At 36.9% G+C, this 7,384-nt stretch overlaps 1 long non-coding RNA gene across 2 annotated transcripts; it reads left to right on the top strand.

Moving 5' to 3' along the window:
- The first annotated feature begins 39 nt into the window (after positions 1–39).
- Positions 40–4,001, top strand: LOC135792302 (uncharacterized). 2 transcript variants are annotated; one of them, XR_010548237.1, is made up of 4 exons: positions 40–307; positions 450–506; positions 1,167–1,281; positions 1,463–4,001. It is a non-coding gene; the product is annotated as an uncharacterized lncRNA (long non-coding RNA). The 2 variants fall into 2 exon arrangements; XR_010548238.1 differs by having other exon boundaries at positions 450–501.
- Positions 4,002–7,384: the final 3,383 nt, after the last annotated feature.

A 7,384-nucleotide genomic window follows, 5' to 3' on the forward strand; every position in this document is an offset into this window, starting at 1 on the left:
AAGTTGGCAACACTGTGTTTGGCATCGACGCCATTTGTGCATGTCAACGTGAACGCCAGTATGAGTTCGTCTGTTGTGGGGCATGTTGCTCGTGGTTTTCTTCATAACTTCGCGTTCTTACAGTATAAACAACCCTGTTTGTACTTGCTTCCCCGTTAAATTGAAGTATTGTACCGTGATTTAACCGTTTTATATATTATATATTCTTAAAATAGACGTTGTTGTCTAGACTTCGAGACGCTAACATTGTGCACACACGCACTGGACTTTGTTTTCGCCGGCATTGAAGATGTACCATTTAACCCCGGTAAGTCAACCGTTCATGGCTTCATTTAAAGCTGTAAATGGATTATCTGAATATCAGGGCACCTTGTTTGAGTATTAATACAAGGAATTTGCATGTTTTTTGCATATTTTCTCTGATTTGAATATTTTTTTGTTTGTTTCAGGACTTAACCAGCTCAAAGGAATGCACTGGAATGATCCTAACACACATTGATTGTAAGGTATTTAAGTTTTCTTTCTTATAAATTTCATTTTTCCTTGTATATACATTGAAAATTGCTGTTGATTTAAAATTTGTCAATCCGGTTACGCCGCTGAAAAATGACAGGTTCGGAGGAAATACTCGAAACAATTACAGTTTCCGATAAAAATTAAGCAATTCAGACATTCACCACTAGATGGCGCTAGTAGTTTTAAGTAGCTGTGCTACTTTCTCCTTTATAATTATGCCCTGTGCCGTTAGATGGCGCTGCATTCATTTTTCTGCTTGTTTTACTCTGCAATTTTATTTCGCTCAGTTTTATTTTGTGCGTTGCTGTGGTGCGACGTTCACCGGTTTTAAAGTTCGTTTTTCGTTGGATTTACCATTTTCTGAAATTGTTGTCGTTTCTGTTTAATTCACCTATTCACGTATGCATCGTTCTAGAAGTTTTATTCATAGGCGTTTTGTATTGTTTAAATCTTATGCCGGTTTAGAACGAAGAATCTTATCTTGTTATTGTCGTGAACGTTATCTATTTGCGTGCGGTGAATCTACTATTTCAAACTTGGGTATCCGTGTCTAATAATATTGTTTTTAAATAAGGTTTTACTTTAATTTTTGGTGATTATTTTTATTTTATTTTGTAGTATTATTGTGATTAATTGTGATTTAATTTTAGAATTTTGAGCATTCTGCGTTATATTCTCGTCCGAAGGTGGTCTTCTAACCCGGCTATCAGTTGTGGTGTCCACCTTGTCCATTTCCAGTCGTCTGCGTGCTCACTGCGATAAAAGGTATAGTATATAATCCATTACTTATGCTTGCTGGAATTGTAAATTCTGTATGTCAATTATGTTGTATTTATTCGCGGCAGTGAACTTCACATCGCATCACACGTGTTTTTATTATAATATCAAATTTCTATACTTTTCCATTTCTATTATGATTAATTATTTTTCATTTTCGAAATTGAAGCGTAAGGAACTCCTTGATGCAATACTTCGGTGGAACATACACTCGAGAATCGCTTGACATTCGATGTGATGTCATCTCATCGGCTTTGCTACGACATCAACCAAAAGGGACATCAAATGGACTATATTGCGTGAAGACCACCTGAGTTTCGACGGGACGCGATATCTCTATAATTTGTTGCTTATCTTGCAATCACTTCTTGCGCCCCCACATCATTTTTCAAACCAGTACAAATAATGCGCACAGGGAAGGGCACAAGAAAAACTTCCCGACTGTTAAACCACGAACGCATTCTTTTATTTCACTTATAATTAGAATTGTATATATTTAGGGATCTTTGACAATCAATTTGATGAATGCTTGTGGAATAATATGCAAAGTACTCTTCATAACGATACTTACAAAAATTAGCTGATTTAAGGACGGATTTTGCCCATCCAGTTATTTGCTACAAAATAATCCTTTTGTACATATTTTTACGTCGTTATAAAAAAGGTTATCAAGAGTTTATTCAAGGGTTGTATTCGTGTGTTGTAGAAGTTCGAGCTGCAACGCGCAAAAATTTGCATAGAAGAGTGATTTTTTAATCCTTTTCCGTGAAATGTTTGTATTTTTTCGGGTTTGCACGCGATCTAGGCGGCGTATTAACTTTCGCGCGGCATCAATAATTGCGGAATTAAATTCTCCGTCGGGTGGTATTTGTTTGTTGTCGGAATTCGAGCTGCAACACGCGAAAATTTGAATAGAACGGTGATTTTTTAACCCTTCTCCGTGAAATGTTTGTATTTTTTCGGGTTTGCACGCTATCTAGGCGGCGTATTAACTTCAGCGCGGTGTCTAGAAATGCGGAATTAAATTCTCCGTCGGGTTGTATTCGGTTGTTGTAGAAATTTGAGTTGAAACACGCAAAAATTTGTATAGAAGGGTGACTTTTAACCCTTTTCTGTGCAATACGTGTATTTTTTCGGGTTTGCACGCGATCTAGGCGGCGTATTAACTTTAGCACGCCGTCTAGAGATGCGGAATTAAATTCTCAGTTGGGTTGTATTTGTTTGTTGTCGGAATTCGAGCTGCAACACGCGAAAATTGAATAGAACAGTGATTTTTTAACCCTTTTCCGTGAAATGTTTGTATTTTTCGGGTTTGCACGCGATCTATGAGGCTATTTTCTTCAGCGCGGCGTCTGGAGACGCGGAATTAAATTCTCCGTCGGGTTGTATTCATGTGTTGTATAAATTAGAACTGCTACGCGCAAAAATTTGCATAAAAGGGTGATTTTTTAACCCTTTTCGTGAAATGTTTGTATTTTTTTGTGTTTGCGCGCGATTTAGGGGGCTCACTAACTTCAGCGCGGTGTCTAGAGATGCGGAATTAAATTCTCCGTTGTGTTGTATTTGTTTGTTGCAGGAATTCGACCTGCAACCCGCCGATACTTTGCATAAAAGGGTGATTTTTATCATCCTTTTCGTGAAATGTTTGTATTTTTCGTGCTAGCGCGCGACCTAGGCGGCTCACGAACTTTAGCGCGGCGTCTAGAGATGCGGAATTAAATTCTTTGTCGAGTTGTATTTATTTGTTTCAAGAATTCGACCTGCAACCCGCGAAAAGATGCACAAAATGGTGATTTTTTCACCCTTTTTGTGAAGTATTTGTATTTTTTTGGGTTTGTGCGCGACTTTGGCGGCTTAGAAACTTCCGCGTGGCATCTAGAGATGCGGAATTAAATTCTCCGTCGGGTTTTATTTGTTTATTGTAGGGATAATTTATATGACGCTACACATGGTGGGCGAGTGTTGAAGATGACCCCCGGATTATCGCTTTTTTTTTTAATTTTATTTGTTTCAGAAAATGGTCTCCATCTTGCAATTAATTAGCTGTAGTTGGGAGCGCCGTAGAAATACTGCCTAGTGAGCTAGTTGTGACAATACTGTTATCCAGGTATAGTTTTGATACACGAATATTTGTATGTAAACAATTTTTGTTGAGCCTATCGCAATAGCAACACCGCATGACCGCGTGGTCGTTTCAGAGCGCGCATTCAGTTACATTCCGGTTGCCGAGCGAAGCACGCGTATTCATCGCGACTAGTTTTATTTCTCCCTATTATAAATTGATCGTAAATCGTTATATTCAATAAGCAATCGACGATATGTATTAGAATTACGCGTGAACGGAATTTCGCCTGATAATAAGCACGAGTGAACTGTCGGTCGTCGGGGATTATTTTTCGCGTGTAGATTATACTTGACTCGTGTTGGCCTGCATGCGCACGGCGTGCGTGTCCGTCCACTGTCGGTTATCACCCAGAATAACTTGGATTTATGTTTAATTCGAATAAGTAGACAACGGATGTGCCCGGAGAAGAAGTTTACACTTACAAGGGCCCTGGAGTTCCGAATATTCATCGCAGAAGAGATACAAATGTGCGCATATTTTAAGGCAAGGCGTCCGCGGCATTTAATAGTTGTCAATATTTTTCTATATAAAAAATGTTTGTTTTTGTAAATGTTGTTAATAAAATAAAATTAATATAAATTAACATCTCATTCATATTTGTTTTTGGTATCCTCCTTGCCTTTTTCAGTATATCAGCATTTCATACATTCAATATAAATATTATGCGCATGGAGCGAGTGCAACATATCTGATACTTGTGTTGTTGTTTTTAAAAAGTTGATTAAAGTAGAAACATAAATAGAAGAATCAAATAAAAATAATAAAAACACTCGGTGGTCGAGTGGAGACGTGCACCTGCTGGCATGCTGGCAGACACGGATCGAATCTCAGGTATAAGAGGCATTTTTCTCAAATATAAAAATATCAGGTGTAATTTGGGTTGCATATATGAATTGCAACGAAATATAAGAGAAGTTGAAATATAAGTGAAGGCAATAAGAGGAGTAAGAAAGTGAGTAAGTGGAGAATACAAGAGATACAAGAAAGAGAACAGGAGTGGATGAGATTTTTAAATTTTTTGGCACGTGTCGTTATAAGACAGTCTAGGGTCGATCTCCCAGAGCGCCTCCGGCGCTCTGGTCGATCGCCACTACTTCGATCCGTCCATTGCTCAACCCATCCTGCAGCTACGATGTCTCTGCGCTTCATCCCAGAGAATTATCGACGCTATCAGCAATTTTTTATGGTGGGGATCATCCCCGAGTGGAGAAACTCCTTAGGACATTCTTTCAGAACTTATAAAAAATATTTCTAAGTTTTAAGTCGCCTCAAGAGGCGACTACTTAAAACTGTTCTTACAAGTTCTGACCTGTACCTGGGGAAATAGAGAAGAGTACACAAATCATACAAGATACCTTAACAAATTTTTATAGTGGGGATCATCCCTGAGAGGGAGAACGCTCTTAGAACCTGTTCTGAAATGATAGAAGAGGGACATTCAAAGCATAAAACATAATATTTCTTTAACATTTCTTTATTAATAATAGAGATACAAGTTTAGATTTTACAGAGTCAACAAAATACATGTCGCCATATTGGAAACGGGACTTACGACCTGTTTAGCCGCGCACATGTCAGCAAGGTACTACTTTATAAAGTTCTACCGGGATAATGAAAATAGTAAATAGTCAATTTTCTAGGTGATTGAAGAGAAATGGAAACAAATATACAGGGTGTTAAAAAGGAAAATTTAATGTGAAAACAGAAAATATTTTAACTTCTAAATATCATTAGATTTTTTTTCACCTGAGGCTCCGGGAAACTAATATACAGGGTGTCACGAAAAGAAAATTCAAAAGGAACGTGAGGAAAACCCTTAACATCAACAATAAAACAAAATTTCCACGGACATAAAAGAAAAAATGACTATACAGGGTGTTTCAGAAGAAAATCTCTAGTTGAAACAAAAGAACACTCCAAAACTCCCTACAAATATCGGCGATTTCTACGTAGTGTTAGGAGAAGAATTAATATATAAATCATCATATCATATAATATCATAATATATAAACATATAAATCATCCGGGAAATTGAACAAGAAGATGGAACAAAAATAAAGAAACACTTACATTTTAACATATTGTAGATGTATATGTATTGATGCATCAACTGCATAAAATAACCGACGGGTGAAACATCATCATAAATGACGGCGAAGCGACGGCGCGTAGCAATATAGTTGTTAGAGAAAATAAAAATAACTATTATTTTGCTGAAATATTAAGATGTAGAGACGATGAAAACGAAAACTATACAACGTTCAGGAGATTTGACCTAGTAAAATCTTCTTAATTTAATGATGCTAGGGAGTGCAAATCGATAAAAATATTCACGTGTTCAGCGAAAAGATGGCCGAACCGACGGCCGACGGCAAAGTGAGCGTGGTCGACCATATGAATATTGCCAATTTTAATAATCTTCAGATACTTTTTTTAAAACAGTATTTGTATTAATTAAATCATCCATGTTATTTTCGGAAACGGAACCAAAATTTGATAAAAATTCTACATAGAGGAAGTAAGGGTAATGGGAGGTCAGCGGGTAATGGGGTCACCCTTATATCCACGAAACAATAGTTACGAGTAACGCGTAAACGGTGTTCCTACCTCCGTTTCTGGCCCCCCCAATTCACCCGACAAATCATGCAAAATCGGTGCGTGTATCATTGAGATACATAATATTTTATTTTTGAGCTCCGCTGATCTAATTTTACGTCCACGCAAATTAGAATATAAGTGTCGAATATCTTGCAATATTCGGAATGAAACTTTATATAGTCTTAGTTAAACATTCAAAAATCGTGATATTACGAGTTCAGATTACATTAATGTTTTGAAGAAATATTTTTTGTTTTTCACAATAGTGCAATTGTAGACAATAAGTCATACGACTCCCAATGGACGTTTGTCTTTAGTCCGCTCTAAATGGCCTATAAAAAGCAATGTGACATTTTCAATAGCCTTCATGCAGGAAACGATACTGCAGGGAAAGTAACAAAATTTATGATTCACTATATTGGCACTGACTTATGCCAGGGGCGATGGATGAAGATTTGGAAAACTGATGTCCTAATGTGCAACGATTTTTAAAAACAATTAAATGTGGTTCATAGCACTTCATTTTAGGGCTGGGCTCATGTAAAATACACTGGGTGGGACTTAGCGGAATATTATGTTTGCGATATCTGCTAGATTTCGTTTTGATTTGATTATCCCAGGGTAACTCTACATTACCCGCATGTCAAGTGTAATGAGGAGTCAAATCTATTTTAAACTTTGTAATATCAAAATTGATTGTCAAAGTGACCGAAAATTATTTCAAATATGTGGGTATTTAAGTAAAACAATGCTTATAAGCGATTGCAATAGTATTTTTGTTTATAATTTAAATTATATTTGAGTTCTCCTTTAAGTGACCCCCATTACCCTCTTTTACCCTACAATATGTTTGTAATTTGCAAGATGCATGCAAATTACATATCACTTAAATAGAATAATCAGTTTAAGTTGAACTAGCGTAACTTTCCGTAAAAAAAATTAATTGCACACCTACCTATACATTGATGAGGGGATTTTATATCCTGGAACCGTCTATCAACTTTGAAAACACACTTTGAGATTAATGGACACTTATTTTTTATTCAAGGAGACTCTAAACGCCACAAATCATTAAACAGGCACACATGCCCATTGCGAATATTTTGCTGATGGTCGAAGAAGTACACCACGATTAATCCAATTAAAATCTCAAAGCACATGGCGATTAGAAAGACACGTTCGCGGACCACGCGGTGAAACGACTGCCGTGTGCGCGTCGCTTAGCCAGGTACAAGGCTGGTGCGTAGCGATAATACGCGTTACTCGAACAAAAAAAGTTGTTTATACACAAACGTACTGATAAACTCGTAGTCGAAAAGATCAAACTAAAATTTCACAATGTTGCAATAACTGACATAAACAAAATCT

The sequence above is a fragment of the Atheta coriaria genome, unplaced genomic scaffold (genome assembly GCF_025399875.1).
Source record: "Atheta coriaria isolate IRGN ID8LTWV9N9 unplaced genomic scaffold, Caltech_Dcor_3.1 hic_scaffold_5_pilon, whole genome shotgun sequence".
Taxonomy (NCBI): domain Eukaryota; kingdom Metazoa; phylum Arthropoda; class Insecta; order Coleoptera; family Staphylinidae; genus Dalotia; species Dalotia coriaria.